Source organism: Stegodyphus dumicola, chromosome 6 (genome assembly GCF_044657685.1).
Source record: "Stegodyphus dumicola isolate Sdum_Otavi_A_Nest chromosome 6, ASM4465768v1".
NCBI classification, from domain to species: domain Eukaryota; kingdom Metazoa; phylum Arthropoda; class Arachnida; order Araneae; family Eresidae; genus Stegodyphus; species Stegodyphus dumicola.
This window is the reverse complement of record NC_140773.1, coordinates 225,879,790-225,897,396: the sequence shown is the minus strand read 5'-3', so window position 1 is coordinate 225,897,396 and position 17,607 is coordinate 225,879,790. Positions and strand designations below refer to the sequence as shown.

The 17,607-nt window shown below is 32.1% G+C and overlaps 1 long non-coding RNA gene across 1 annotated transcript in view; it reads right to left on the bottom strand.

Annotated features, from left to right (window-relative positions):
* Nucleotides 1-269: 269 nt before the first annotated feature.
* LOC146996977 (uncharacterized) overlaps nt 270-17,607 on the bottom strand; it is a 108,325-nt gene continuing 90,987 nt past the window's right edge. The window contains exon 3 of the long non-coding RNA XR_015041511.1: nt 270-474. This is a non-coding gene — a long non-coding RNA (uncharacterized LOC146996977). The remainder of the gene's footprint in view (nt 475-17,607) is intronic.

Genomic DNA, 17,607 nt, shown 5'->3' with positions numbered 1-17,607 from the left:
CTTCAATATCGACGATTCAACCTAGTTGTACAATTGCTGTCTTTTTGGTACACTTTCTTCTTTGTGTTTTGTATGCGTAAGTACATTAAGCCCTTTCGTGTAAGAAGCGATTCTGCGAAACAGCAATAAACACCCAAAAAACGAACTTGATACATTTGTCTGTAATATAAAAAACTTAGTTTCAACACTCTAAAAAGTTATTCAATAGTTAGAGTCTTCACTTTTACGAATCAACAATATTTAACAGTACGTAAATTTCTTACCTGCTATATCAGAAACTCTCCCATTCAAATTTTTAGAAAGCTATTGCACACAACGATTCTCGGGAAGCATTCGTAAGTGCGCATCGGTATCTTAGCCAAAGAAGGGGATCTAGAACGGACCAATGAACTTCCAGTAGCATTTTCTGCTATATCACTGGCTTTGCGGCGCTTAAGGCAAGATAGCTGGAAGTTTCTTGTCGTTCAGATTCCTCTGCAAAATAATTAAAACATCGTGAAAATTTTCCAATGATAAATAAATCAAATATATGTAATTGTGGTAGTTTTATTATCTGGTAGAAAGAAGCTGAAAGGCATATAAATACACGCTGAAGCTTCGAAACAAATGCGAAAATAGCTTTTAAATAACCAATGTCACAAATGCTGGAGATAAAGGCCATTGGTTCCTGCATGAAATCCCTCTCGTGGTTCCGATACCGATGTGAACTTCAGAATTACGTTCTCGAGTATGTCCCCCGAACGTTGAAATCTAGACCTAAAGCAAAGCATTTCTAAAGCCTTAAAGTTTTAGACGGCGGAAGGGCGAATATATTTTGATGCTAAAATCATTGACTGCGAGAAGAAAGCAGTAGAAGATATGAATTTCGCTTTCAGGGAAAGAATCAGCTTCAAGCAAATGGACTTCCCATATATTCAAGAGTTTCTACAAAAAATCTGATTTGTAAACCACCTGACTTCCTTGTACGGAATATTCAATTATACGCATTTTTCTTGCATTTCATTTAAAGTTATTTCCTCGAATTTCATTACAGATATCTTTCTCATTAAATTAATTCAGTTCTCACTTCGCGGCAAGGAAAAATGCGTAAAATCTCAAAATAACTTCATTAAAATTGAAAGATATAGAAAATATAAAACACCAAATACAGTTAAAACAATTAAAAGCACAATCTTTTACAATTAAAATTACAGTTTCTACGCAAAAACAAGCAATTCGGCCAGCGGCAAGAAGACATATATTTCGGAGCACAAAACTGAAAGTTTAGTTTTGGTGCCACTCGGCAAAAAGTCACGGAAGGTGCTAAAAGACTTAATTCACTATTCTGCTAAGTTTCAGATGTAAACAAATATTTCTGCTACGGTGAAACCAAATATTAGGCTCAGCCGCAATTAAGCGACTTTTAAACTGTTGATAACTGAAGGCGTAGAAATAAACTTACGGTATGTGTGGACGGTATGCTGAGTCAATATATGGGAAAATTTCGTAACTTAAATGATAATTACAGAATAGATCAAGCGTGATTTAATTCTCAATAATAAAAGAAGACGTACTTTTTGTTGTTGCTTAGTTTCTCTAGACTGGTAAAAAATCCTCTATTCTGCTAACATTCAAATGTAAACAAATATGGCAGCTATGCTTAAAAAATATTAGGCTTACCACACATTTAAATTTTTGTTAATTCTATAACTATTGCATGCAAATTAACTAAAGGCATAAAAACCTTAACTGGAAGATAAAAGCAAGATAATTCAAACATTTTTAAAGCAAAAAATGCCGAATTTACCAACATATAAAACGAAAAAAAATCTGAGCTCATTGAGCCGATTAACAGAGTGGTTATGTATAAATATATATACATTTATATACGTTTGGTGCGACGGATTTCAAACGAAACGAGAAGTGCACAACTACATAATATAGCAATCCTATATATATACAGTTTCAACGTTCTGAGGTTTGAGTCATGCGAGATACATACATACGTACGTACAGACGCCACGAAAAAATTTCTTCTGAATCCATTATAAATAAGTTTTATAATTCATTTGGGGGAACAGTCCTTTATTCTCTCCTCACGTACATATGTTAGGCAAAAACATCGTTAAATTGCATTCGATAGCGGTCAAAATTTTTCATTGAAATATGGTAGCCGGAATTTTTTGGTGATTACAATACTTCCTTTACGTCGTACAAGGAAGTAAAAAAGATATGTGTCTTTGACTCTCTGTTTTGACTAATTTTCTTAATCTTTACACGAAGTTCCTTTCTCGAAGCTGTAAATACGCGGAAAAAATATCTTTTATAATGAAGAAATAAAACACTTTACTGCAGTAACAAAACTAACGATAATTCACTGCAGTAGCAAAAGCAAACTATAGGCATTAAAAACAATTACAGCTGAAGTCTATTAAGTCAGAAAAGATCTAAAACTAAACTTCAGCCATAAAACCATCGGTGGTTGCGCACAGGAAATGAAAATAATTTTTTATTGCTTTGGTTGTGTCTGCCTTTTGCAAGGATGAGCAATGTGCTACTGACACCTCGCGAATTTCTCCAGACAGTTTCCATAGACGCAAATGAAAATAAGGTATACTATGGCATCTTGATTCAGTGCTAAGGGAAGAGAAGTAAGTAAATTAAAGGCATCAATGATTATTTTGGAAAAATCAGCGGAGTCAAATGATTTGTTAACATTTCTATGCTGATTTTAAATGTGTCTGTTTAGATACTTTAATTAATTCAGATTTTGTGTCTAAATTCCTGTGTGTATATATATATATATCAAGTCGCGCTTTCAAGACATGAAGAAGAAACGTAAATTAAATTTCATCTAACGCGCCGGTAGAAACAGCGATATAGAACTAGCCCCCCCTTTTTTTGTGTGTGGAGTGTGCCTTCTGCATTAAACTTCAAATTGTAAAACTTTACAAAAGTTTCACTGGATTTTGCGACAGAAGTAGAAGTTTATTCATGAAGTGATATTAAACATTTGATTTATGTTCTTAAAACAAGACACTCATATTATAAATTTCGTAACATGTTGATTATTCATAAGTTATTTGATGCTAGAAATGCATATATCTTTGTGTTGCCATTTTTATATTATCGAAATATTTATTATTCCCTAGACTTGAGAATATACCAAGGTGCTGCCAATCTATATGAGATATATTCTTAGATTTCTTATCTAGACAGACTGGCGAATTGCTGATTCTCATATGTCTCAAAATCCCATTCCATCTGGCGTAACGTCAAACATATATGATTCATTCAGTTTATGGCGTACCAGTTATACTATCAATTAAATTAATTAACCATATTACAGTATTCATTCCATTCAAATTAATTAAATTATTTAGGTGTTTCACTGTTAATTTAATGTGTGATACACTGAATGATATTATATATAAACTTTTGCATCATTATTGTAATTAGTAAAAGATGCTTTTAAAGCCCCGCACTGTATACTTCGGCACAAAATAATCCTAAAAATGAATTGTAATTCTGGTACTTACGTACTATCGTAACCATCTTGGCGCAATTTGGCGATTTTTTTACAGACGAAAATGTGATGTAATGTGATGTATTTAATTATGGCAAAGCACACTAGGGCTATCTGCCTAAGAGGAGGGATGCCTTCGTGGAGGACTTTCTAAGGTAAACTGGCTCATATACACGTTACTGGGGAAACCACGAAAACACCCATGCAGCCAGCCCGTTTGCAGGATTCGAGCCTCGGACCGAAATACCAGTGTTCAGCGACTTTACCGCTCGGCCGCTGGGGGGGGCCCCAGACGAAATGTTACCTAGCATGTGCATGTTGGAGGCATTCAGGCTTTCTATTTTAGAAAGATTCCCAAACTATCGATATTTATAGAACGTTTGGTAAACAGCATCAACATAGGAAAAGAAAACATACTTTAGCAATTTAAAATACAAATTTGAATTATTAAGAAAGGATTATGCCATACCATAAAAAATAAAACATTTGATTCCTTTTCGAATCTTTTTTTCGTTATTCTTCTTCCGAAGTTACACAGCGATCTGTTTTCTTTTAAAAATCACATGCTAGAATTATGGAGATTAGGTTTCGTGCAATCTTCGACAGCAGCTGCTATCAGAAAAAGCATGTACTCGTTCTTCCGTTTAGAAAATTTTCAGTAAAATTCCGTATTACTGCCCAAATTTTAACATAGTTTTTTCCATTGCCGGCGAATTTCACAAAATCATATTTTGAAACTAAGTTTAAGACAAAAAATTCACGATCTATGTATAAAAACCTTTAAAACTTATAATACAACAAAACAGAACTCGTATTAAAACCGCGGCGTTGCTTGACTGAAACGATTGCCATGAGCATGGTTACCGGAAGAATGTTTATGCGCATGATTATCAGAGACTAATAATTTCTAAAAATTTGGCTACTTCTACCGAGATGGTTGCGATAGTACGTAAGTACCGTAATTCCTTTTGTTCTGTGAAATAACAGACTTATTTCTTTAAGAAAATGTATACACAAATTTGATATTTGATAAAAGCTACATATATCGATATAAATATGACTGCTATAACAAAGAAATGATAATCTTTCTTATTAATTTTTAGGTAATTTTGTATAAATTAAATATCGTTAAAACAGCATATTTTATACGAATTTTGTAACTTGTAGAGTAGATAGGATTTTTGAGAGAGGAGACGTGAAAAATGAGCAATGCCCTCACTAGGACTCGAACCTGGACCTCTCGAATTCGCGCCGAGTGTGTCAACAGTTACACCACGAAGGCGTGCAGAAAAGAGGAAAAAATGTCCTCACCGAGGCTCGAACTTGGACCTCTCGAATACGCGCCGAGTGTGCTAACCGTTACACTGCGATGACATGCAGAAAGGAAGGAGAAAGTACTTTATATTAACTGGAATATTTCCTTTGATAAAATTTGATAGTTACAGAACATTTCGAAAAAAAAAATATTCAGCAATTAGAAATAATAATAAATTTAAAACTGATAAATTTTGCATAAGAAAGCAAATACATCATATTTCAGAATGACTTAAAATTTTTCCCACATTAAATTTAAATGTCAATTCAATAAGAAATAATTCTAATTTAATTTAATTTTACAAAAGTCTTTAAACATGTATCGAGTTATGCTCAGATTCTAACGACTCACGTAAGACAATGAGAATAAAAATGAAGTTTCATGTTACAATGAGAATTCCCGCAATAAATAACCCATCCAAGATGCTCATTATACTGCGCTCTGCAACTAAAAATCTCATTAAAGGCATTACTCTTCCTGTACAAAGAATTGTTCAATACAAAAGTCGTTAATCTTTGTAAAAAAGAGAACTGAGAGGAAATTAATCAGTTCATGACTTTATTAATGCGTTTTAAGAAAAAGAAAACCTATCCACGTTTTCAAAACATACTCAAGGGGAAAAGAGAAAGATCAAAGTTAACACAAATTAAAACAGCGATATTTGCACGAAGCTGTAATTCAGTTTCTACATGCGAAAGAATTTGTGGAAAGCTATATGATTACACAGTTTTTGAAATATTTTTAAATCAGTTGTTGCCTGTCGAAAATGACATGGAAGAAAGTTATTAGAAATCTTAATGAGACTTTATGAAAGCAGATTTTCCATAAAAAATATATTTTAAAATGTTATTTCGGTCAATTAAAATAAGTAAAAATGCAATTATTTTCTGTCTCGTTCAGTGGTGACAAAACCAAGGACAAAAATAGGTCCTAAAAATAGTATTATGTATAAGGCAAGAGTTTATAAGAGCTTAAATATTGCATAGCAAATGACTGTCATAAATGATAATGAAACAAATTTATCTCTAGAAAATTACAGGGCATGATTCAAGAATTCTAATCATTAAAAATGTGATGTAGAAACTTCCTTGTACGGCTTATTAAATTATACACATTTTTGCTGCACTTCTTTTAAACTTATTTCCTCCAATTTCATTAGAGATATATTACTCGTTCAGACAATTCAGTTCTCACTTCGCGGCAAGGTAAAAATACACAAAAATCCAACAATCTTCATAAAAAATTGAAAAATATAGAGAAACATAAAACACCAAATACAGTTAAAAGAGTTAAAAATACAATTTCTACAACTAAAATTAGAGCTTCTACCCAAAACCTAGCAATTCGTCCATCGGGGAAGAAGGCAGATTTTTAGGTGCACAAAACTAAAAGTTTACGTTTGGTCACACTGGGCAAAAAGACACTGAAGGTGCAGAAACTGACTTAATTCACTTTTGTCACACTGGGTAAAAAGACACTGAAATTGGTGCTCCAACTGACTTAATTCACTATTGTATTAAGTTTGAAATGTAAAAAAATGGCTGCTCGGTTAGGCTTAGTCGCACTTAAAAAAACTTTTAAATTCTTTGTAATTCTGAAACTATTGCATGCAGAATAACTAAAGACATAAAAACTAAAGAATAAAAATCTTAGCTCACTTAGCCGGGTAACAGAGTGGATATATTTATATACTTTTGGTGAGACCGATTGAAACCAAAAACGGAGGTGCAATCTGCATGTCATTAGCAGTCTCACATACAAAATTTCAATGATCTGAGCTATTCGTTTTTGAGTTATGGAAGATACATACATACGTACGTACAGACGCCACGAAGAAATCCCTTCTGGTTCCATTGTAGAGACATTAGGTATTTTTGGAAGCAGCCAAGATGAAAAATTCGCAAACGGGAATCGAACCACATACTTCTGGAATACCGGCCCAGCGTGCAGAACCAGTACACTACGGAGGCACGCTAGAAAAGCGAGAGAAATACCTTATAACATTTTAAATAAGTTTTATAATTCATTTGTTGAAGAAGAGTGCTTTATTCTGTCTTTACGTACAGATGTCAGGCAATGTAAGAGAGACAAATATATACGTACGTACAGACGTCACAACAAATATCTTTTGAATCCATTTTAAATCAATATTTAATCCATTTTTGGGGAAAATAAACCTTTATCCTGTCTTTACATGCAGGTACCATGCAAAAACATCGTTAAATTACAATCGATAGCGGTCAAAATAGATATTTTCGTTGAAATATGGTACTCGAAATTTTTCGCAATTACAATACTTTTACATTGTACAAGGAAATAAAAAGTATAAGATAGTCAGCAAATCTTAATCAAAACTCATATGAGTAAATTAAGCGTCTTTCTATCTCGAAATTTAAAGTCTATCATTGGGCTAATAGAACGCTCTTGCCATTAAAATCTTAAAATTTACACTACCCATTCGTATTATAAGAGGAATATTTAGCAAGTACAAAATCTAGTATATAGATTTTTTAAAGTTATAAAACTTAGAAAACTTTGGAAAAGCTAGATATAGCTTACCAATTGCTGCCAAATTAGCTATAGTAAAATCGTGTATTTTTGATTCTATAAAATAACGGAATAGTCTCAGACTGAAAAATTGTTCTGCCTGAAAGACGTTTTGGAATACATGATTCAGCCATGTCTCTTACTGCTAGGGTGTAAGAATATGCGTTATCTATGAATATTTAAATTATATTCTTTTCATAGTAAAATTCTTTAAAGTCAGGAATTCTATGCGGGCAGAATTCACATTTTGAAAATATCTGACGGCCAGGCTTACTTTTTAACAAAATAAAATTTCTTTGTTAACAAAATAAAGATCTTTTGAACAAATTTTAATTATTTTGAATACATAGTTTTCATATCACAAATAAACAGTAATAATCGCCGAAAACATTCAAATTTATATTTATTTTCTACCCGAAATCTAAAGTTTGGTAACTGCAAGACGTTTTTGTTCGTTAGAACTTTTTAACGCAAATGTTAGAAATATTTTAAATAAATGCCATTCTGATTTATTTAAAATAGTTTTGAAACTCCACCTTCAACATTGGCGAATTTTTTGGCGCCAAATACCGTGTCCTGAAAAATGATTACCAGCAAGATTTTCGACGAAACTCAGTGTTTCAAAAATGGCGGCCATCTCATTTTCACCAGAAATCGTGGATAATTGAAATAAATTTACCACTATTATACACGATTTTAAAATTAAAAAAAAATATTAAGCAATGATTAAGGAAAATGATTAGAGTTAAAAGGATGTAATTTTGAAAACAATGCCGATAACCTTCAGATATTTTGCCCTTAAAAATAATTCTGTAATTAAGAATTAATTAGCTGTAAATTAAGCTTACTACATGCGAACCAAGAATCGATTTCTCAGCATCCTACACTTCTTGCATCTCCAAATAATACCATTCGATGACTTTTCTGACTAATAGCCTGTATGGTATCTTAACATTTTTCACAACAAACTCTATCCTTCAATAATCTACAATCCATCAAAAATCCTCTAAAAGTTCACACTCTTTTGTTAATTCATACAAAAAATATCTGTTTGGAATGCCCGGCTTTCCCAAACTTTTACGTTTGTTTGAAAACTCTCACCTTAAATTTTCCTTTAATATCTCTTGATTTTTAATTACAGCATCACTAACAGCAGGTTTAGAGCAAGCCATAACTAAATGCAAAATTCTCACCTTCAAATTAGCCAAACATCGTATCTCCAAAATAATATTCTCCACAATATCTCAGCGTTAAATAATGGGTTACGAATTTTGTATTTAGATAGTTAATTTTAGTACAATTATAATTAAAATTGTTGTATTACCCTGTGCAATGCAACGCGAGACTAATTTTAAGAGGAAGCTGTGCCGGAAAAGTAAAGTAAGGCTGTCGTAAGGTAGATGCCACTGGAGGCGCTTGAAGGTAGAATGGAATGTTGGATCTGGGTCTGGGAGGACACTATAGATGGGGTCTTTGAGTAAATGGATATCTCGGTAATTTGTATTGAAATTGAATAAACAGGGGTTACCACATACTGGTACACCAGTGTTGGTTGCCACATCCTCTCTTTTATCGCCATGCTTGGTGATATTTTTTGGTTAAAATTCTGAGTGGGCTATACTAAAGCAAAGCCGTAGTTTTAACATGTTTAATGAAGCCTTAATTTGTTAAACTAAAAATAAAGCAATTTAGACTATTTCTGTTATTTACTTAATTTTTCTTCGACGCATAAACAAAAAAATATAGCTTCGTATGTAAAAAATTTTAAACTTCTTTAGTTCTTTCTGTAGCTTTACTTGTTAAAAATATCTTCATCAAGAAATGCAAATGTTTAATACGTCAATTGTAATGAGATTTACCAATTTTCTATTATGAAGAAAGACTGTTAACATATAAATTTATTCCCAAACAAAGCTATTATTCTTAGCTCAAAGAGCCCACCAGCGGCCGAGCGGTAGACGTTGAACAATGGTAGTTCGGTCCGAGGTTCGAATCCCGCGAACGGGCTGGCTTCATGGGCGGTTTCGTGGTTTTCCCCATGTGTAACGTGCATACGTGCGAGTTTCCCTTAAAACGTCCCCCACGAAGGCATCCCTCCATTTAGGCAGATAGCCCTCGTTTGCTTTTCCATAATTAAATAATCCAATCTTAGCTAAAAAATTAGTAACTGAATTTATTCAATTTTAACAGAGGTACGAATAAAAAAATAGCGAAATCTGTGTCTCCAAAACTTTGAAAAAATTTACATTCTGCTGCGAAATAATTAGCTTCATTATGGATTTTCTGATTATGTTCGTTTTTAATGGAAATGAAAGTGATGTAAACTCGGACTTCAAACTCGCCACCGTTGATTCTTCACAGTGTAAGAAACAGGCATGCATTCATACACTTCTTCATTGCTTAGTTTCTTTAAATATAATACAGGGCGATGATATTTGGTGGCAACAGTTTTAAAAGAGGTAAATCGTATTTAAATGAGTCAACGCAAAATGAAGTTTCTAAACTAATAGCCCTTCTGGGCTAAGGCCTCTTTGAGCTAAAAAACAAGTTAAAAACTATCGCCAAACTATCATTTTTCTGTAGTACTAATGGAATTGCTCTCAATTTTATGCACGAGTTTAGTTTCATTCATCACTGCTATCAATTTTATAACTGATTTTCGTTTTATTCATCACACACACATATAGGAGAAAAATAAAGAATACATAAAATATTAAATTACGCGTAAATTAATTTTCCTTTATATTCTAAAAATAGTAACTTCTATTTGCACTGTGTCATTTCGAGATTGATCTATGTCATATGATTTTTACTTACTTCTGATGATGTAAATGGAACTAAAACTCAAACAGCCAATAGTAATTTTACATCAGTATTAATTATCCAATCAAAATGCATTGAGAACCAAAACTAACTCAGTTTGACTTAAGATTTTATCCTGAACATTACTCATTTTCGTATTTTGTTATATTTTAGACATTTGGTATATTTATTATCGTATTATTTTATAGTTTACACACACACACACACACACACACACATATATATATATATATATGCGTACATACACGGATATATAAATATGTAGGGTATAACAAAATATGATGCTTTAAGATTAATTGGCGACCTCAAAATTAACTATTCTAGATTTGGTGCTCTCCCCTGAGTTCATCTGTTCTTCCAAATTCGAGATCCTTCCATGTTACATAAAAACCTAAAATTAATCAATCACAAATTAGTTGCACTTTTACATCAGACTTAGCATAATCTTAGATTGGGACGTCTTCAAAATGAATTTTTGTCAGCGTCATCTTTTTATCTTTCCACTCAGCCATCTGAGACTGCAAGCTGCTGTTAAAATACCCCATTAATCCTACGCATTAAATTATCACATACATACATATATAGAGATAGATAGATAGATAGATAGAAAGAGGGATAAACAAACTGATAGATACTTTTAAAAAATAACCTTTGATTTCTTTTTTCGATTAAGGATTTCCTTTACGTATTTTTATTCTTTAAAGCAATACAGGTTTAGAAAATACTATTTTAAAAAGCTAATTAAAATATTGACTAAAAGGTTTTTAATATTCATTGTTTTAATTTAATTTTTGTTCCTTGGAGATGGTATATGAAAAGTTTCCTAATTTTAAATTATTGGCTTACATGTATATATGTAAGATAAAAAATATAAAAGCAAACTTCTAAATTTAATTCACTATAACCTCTTTTACTTTTTATTTCATTTGGGAACATCACCTATCTGTCCTAAAATTAGCGCTTAAATCTAAACTGCGTCATTCAAATTAATCAAGCGATCTTACGTAACCCTTAATGCAGATTTCTCTCGACCAATCACCTAATTGTAAACCAAAACTCAAAACTGAAACTTTTGCCTCCCGCTCCCTTCTTCCTCTGCTTTACTACTGCACTCACTCTCTTCTGGCTTATGCTTCCATCCGTTAAGACGGTTTCACTTAAGCTTTTCTTCTGGCCAGACGCTTTGCGGCTACCTTCGTTGTTCAAGTAGTATGTGCTAATGTAACAAAAATGGAGAGCGCATAAGACGCTCGTCCGTATGTGAACCAAATATTGCGAATCCCGACTTGCTTTCTTCAATAATAATGTTATCTTGAATGCGGACATGTTTTCCAAGTTTCTTTCGCTGCTCATCTTTTACGCCACCTCCATACTACAAATCGTTCATTTTACATCATGGCATTTATTAATCGGACAGGATGCATACCTGCTGCCTAGAACTCCAATGGTAAAAGTATCTGCAAGTTCATCGTTCTTAAATTTAGATATCATCGAGTATTCAAATAGGGTGCTTACTTCATTTTGGAAATTCTTCAGAAAAAGTGCGTGGAACTAACTCCGAATGCAGTGCTTCCAAAATTATATATGTATATAAAACGGCACATACACATCTGACGGAACACAGCATAGGTATGATGCTACATATGATCGGATGTGATACACAGCAGAGATTCATATGATGGAACATTCCGGTTTCGCTGTTCCATCTGCATTATAATAACTTCCTGAAAATGATTAATAAAATTCTTAAACTTTCAAAATGCTTGCCTCTGTATTAAGTATGCCCTTTATTTAAAATTAATTTTCATTTCTATAAAATATCCAAAACTGTGGCCCGTTTCTGATGGCTACGATCCCTTCTAAGGAAGGCTGAATCAGACGTGTCACTTGCAAAGTGGTATTTGAGGAACAAGCAGCTAAACATACCAATCCTCGTTTTACTTGTAGTTCCCCCTGAGTTGCAAATTACTGTTTAGACGCAGCGTGTGATAAAAGGGGGGAAGGAATCTCGGCAATTTTCCTTTGATGACGGAAGGTGTTGAGGAGGTGAATGTCGTCGCCCATCGATTAAACATGAGGGATGTGAACAAAGTCCCGCCCGTTCAAGAAGAGAAGATTCCTTCAGAGAATAGGGTTCTCCTTTGAGGGCGCTGCTTAAATTTTAATAAATACGTAGCAGAACCACAACGTAGTAATCATCGGAAGTTTTAGTTTGTTAGATTTAATAATATACTAGCGAGATTTACATGCAAACAATCCATTCAAAAATAATTTTTTTTGTTGAAAAATTAGCTTTTTCAGAATTTTTAATTCGTACAAACATAAGTGTAATGTAATGAATGCAGTTCTGAATTCAGCTCATAATTAGGTCAAATAAAAAATGAAATTTAATCATACACTAAAAAAGTTACTACAAAATTACTTTAAAATGTTTTAAGTATTTCAGAATTGTATAAAATGTTTTTAATTTATAAAATTTATAATCTACGTAGCTTACTATCAAAAAATTTCAAAACCAATACATATAATTTTCTTTAATTATACACATTAGTTAATACTCTGCAGTTTTTCAGTATAATGAGTAATAATTAAACTTTATATATGTAATATCGATGATAAAATTTTCCACAATGCTTATTGCTCACACTTTACATGCAAATGTAATAGCATATAAATAGCTTTCATTTATAAAATATACAATTTTTTATACATAATATTAACAAATATTATAACAATATTAACAAACTCTGTGATTTGAAAGCGAGCAGTTGCAACATTATTCGAAATAAAGCATTTTTATTTTCAGTACGCGCGACTGTTGCCATTTGGAAAAATGAGACCGACAGAAAATTAGTCGGTTTTAGAGTTTTTAATTAGTATCTCGGATGATTAAAGTCGCACGAAAATGCAATATGGTCGAAATGGCTTCCCTCGAATTTTCGGAATACGGGGGGGGGGGGTTACATCCTTTGAAACTCAATTCTCGCCGTTCCAGAGGAGATGATGTTGAAAACAAACAAACAAACGAACGAACAAATAAACAAACAGACGCGCACAGATTTTAATAGTATAGAATGTTTTGATCTTCGTTATATAAATTATTGCCAAAATTACTTACTTATGATCGAACGGTCGTAATCCAAAAACGTATGTTCCAATTGTTTGCCATTTTTTGCGGTAACAAGAGTAGATAGGATTTATTAGCTGAAAGTGGAAATTTGCTCAGAGGGGCTACTAATTTCGTTTTGGCATTTTGCGTTGAATCACTCTGTTTCCTCAAATTTTTGCAAAGCAGAGACTTTGCTCTTCATGTATTTATTTATTATCACCATTTTCAAATGTGCCTTTCAAGTTTATGTGTTTTATCACCCGACAAAAAGGGTTATAGACATTACCAATACCTAACTAAGCAGGGTTACGAGAGCTATCAAATTTTGAATAACGTACGTCTCCACCCGAATATGGGCATCTAGAAGCCCAAATTTGGAATTTGTTTTATTATCTATTTCATATTTTGTAATACATTTACGAGTTTTTGATTAAAAAAACTCAACGATTTCAAAGCGAGGAAAAAAAAAACTCCAGCTTGCGAAATTAAGTATCGGAAATTCTAAAGACATGCTCTTTTAAATACGTTATGATACTGCTGTTGAATTGAATTTTATGGTTTAAATGCGAAGAACATGATATTATTTAATAAATAAAGTTAACACAACGTTAAAAAAGTCACTTTGGGCGCAGTATAAAATCTGTAGGTTTTCAGATCTTCAGTCTTTCTTTTTTTATTGATTTTGTAGAAATTTGTGCAATCATACCCCACATTAATTAATCGAAATTATGTTTCGTTTAGATTCTACATATTTTTATAATGGTTTAGATTCTACGTATTTTATTAATATAATTTCGTTTAGATTCTACATATTTTATTTATACTCTATTATCTAAATTATTGAATGATTTGCATAGAGATATTAATAATTACAAGTAACATGGCTAATTTAAATTAAATTTCGAAAATTTTGGAGAGTTTTAGCTCTATGATGCGAAAGGGATGAAATTTTTAATGCATACTCAATAATATGTCCTGAGTTTAAAAGTTGAATATAGATATATTGAAAATATATAGTCCAGTGTAATTACTATTATATACATTTTTTATTATATTTCTTACATATTTTATGATATTCTTGCTTTAATATGAATTAATAATTCCCAAATTAAACTCCAACTATGTTATGTAACATTCCACAGTTTCAACTAGCAGAGAATTTCTTTCTATCCAACAGAAACATTATCATTTTACAAATATTAGTTACAGATAGCACTAATAAATGTAAAATTTAAAATCAGATAAAAGAGCAAATTTGTTTTGGACTAGATTTTGAATAAAGCTCTATCAATTTCGACGACGATAAGACGAAGTTCTATCTTCTTTAGGAGAGAAAAAAGATTCTCCTGAAGAGTTTCCCTTAGTGTTATTATTATGCGGAGGACCCAAGAGTAGAAAGGTTCGAGAACTTTTTAAGATTTCGATACGAATTAGGTGCACAAAATAAATTAAGAATCGCCCAGTACTTGCGAAATATTCCCCTATTCTACAAGTTCTGCATCAATAGGCTGCGGCTTTCTATTTCTAAAATGCTAGTGTTTTACAGCATCTCTCTTATCTTCCAGGGGAAAAGACTAAAAATAAATAAATAAACAAATAAATAAATTGTGAAAGCTTTTAGATTTCATTACGTCCAAACGGGCGTTTTTATGATTGACAGACATATACACGTTTCTACAGCATTTGCGCTAACGCCAGTTTGGGCTAAAAGAATTCAAAAAGAGCACATCTTTAGAGCATCCGATAGACAGTCTTGCGCGTTGGCGATAATTATTTTTTTTTCGTACAGTGTTGCCACTCCTCTCTTTGAAATCGTTGAGATTTTTAATAAAAATTTGTTAAAGTTTTATAAAATATCAAATATACAATAAAACAGATTCCGAATTCGGGCTCCCAGTTGTTCATGTTCGGGTGGAGGTCTATATTATTCAAAATTTGGTGACTTTAGGTACCTTTGGTTTTTTCACAATGCGAGAAACATACATACATTCATGCAGATTCTTCATTATTTAGATTCTTTAAATATAAAACAGGGCGATAATATTTGATGGAAAAAATTTGAAAAGTGATTCAGTCGTTTGTAGTGGTTCAAAGCAAAATGCCCTCTCGAGACTAATAGAACTTCTGGGCTAGCGTCCATTTAGGTTAAAATATTGCGAAATATAATATTATGTACTTAGGTATTATATCTAATTCATTGGCATAATCTGCAAAACGTTTAGTGCTGCTTGTTAGTATTTTATCTTGCACACACTTCATTAAAAGTCATTCAATTAGCTGATCTGCTTCTTACCAAGTTACTTTTATTCCATAACGTAGAAGTGCATTCGAGGCTTTAGCATTTCCTCTAGACTATTTTTTAAATCTTAAACTTTTATTATAAGGACTTAGTATTTCAATGCAGTTTAAGATTTCATAAAACTTCCACAAAAGCCCTTCTGTTTAAATATTAACTGAAATGCCTCAGCCAACACATAAAACTGAGACGATACATTAAAACCAGAAAGAGTTAAGGTCATTACTCAAGTAATAAAAGCAAAATATCTATGAATATTTAATCCAGTAAGTAAATGTTTGGGATATATTGCCCGCATATATATGAGTATATCCAAAAGAAAAGTTTTATAAACTCGCTTAAATCTCACAAAAGATTATTCAACAGCTTAAAGAAGCTCTCATATTCATGTAATCTTCATTTTCTTAAAGAAAAATTACTTTCTTCACTTATGCAATGAAGAGTTAATTATTTCATAATTACTAAATAAGTATTTCGAGAGTATTCTAAAGAATATTCGCGGAAGAAAAGTAATGTACTTGACTTAAAGTTTGGTGCGAATTTTCAATCATATTTATTAGTATATAAGTTAGAAAATGGGATGCGATATCATAATTTCTAGTAATAGTTATGCTTTTTTCTTTTATATGGTGATTAGAAAGTTTTAAATAATTTATTACGGAATTATATAAGGGATGATAATTCCATGCTTTAACATAAGGTTATAAGTATACTCTTGGAAGCCATTTAAAATTTGCCTTATACTATTGCTTCCTTATCAATGATTACTTATGGTATCAATTATATATTTATTATCAAAGATGATTTATTTATTGCGACGAATTTTGCTAAATTATTTTCGAAATAATACTAGTGCTGTCACAATTTTACCTTATATTAAGTTATGTCTTAAATATTGAACAGTAAATATGACTTTTTGTTTAATCTGAAGCATATTATTATGGAAAATAAGTAAAAAGTAGAAGTAATGATTTCTATAATCGACTTTTGTGTTGTATTTAGTATGGCAACAAAAGTTTGACAACAAATATTTGGAAAAAAAAAAAAGAAAGTCTGGCCCCTTTCAGATTTTACATTACGCCCGAAAGGATTATTTTATAACGTTTTGTGTGTTACCTTTCTTTATTTTCACAAAATATTTAAAAACAGAAAAACACACAATTACTCGTACTTTAGAACTTCCGATACACGGCGCTGGAGATAAATTTCTTTTCCGCATAGTGTTACCATTGATCGCTTTGAAATCGTTGAGTTTGTTAACGAATAATTCCTTACAGTTTTACGAAATAGGAAATCTCTACATATAATAAAAGAAAGACTGTTCGTTCGTGCTGCGCGTAAGCTAACAGACCTAGGGCTTTGAAATCTGGTACATAGGTTAATTTAGACATGAGCCGGGGCACCTCGAAGAGATTTGTTTTGAAATTGAAATCAGACTTTTATTAATTTTCATTTTTTGATAAAATAGCATCATTTCGATTAGTTTCATACTTACAGAAATGTGGTTTTGGCAACAGTTTTTCATTCAATGCTTTGCATACTGGACTGCTGACTGTTCGAAATCACCACTACGTTTGTTGAGAGAAGGCAATGGGAAAATGGTTAATTTATTTATTAGGACAATTAATATACAATAAGATATACCCAGACGAAAACGGAAAAATATTTTCGCAGTAAACGAATCTTGGATGTACTCTAAATAACTGCAATAAAGAGATATCCATTTATTATCATCAAAGAGAAGGAAAAATTCTTAAAACATGGTTCAAGAAATCAAAAGAAAGTTTTTTTAAGGGATTTATGATTGTTGTTGGTTTTTCAGACAACGGCAAATTAAAATGAATAGAGTGAAGAAACAGTTTGAGATCAGCTCCATATATTACCAAAAACATATATTATACCCAATTTTCAAATACTGTACAATGTGTGTGTGTGATTATGGCAAAGCCTCGAGGACTATTTGCCTAAGGGAAGGGATGCCTTCGTGGAGGACTTACTAAGGGAAACTCGCT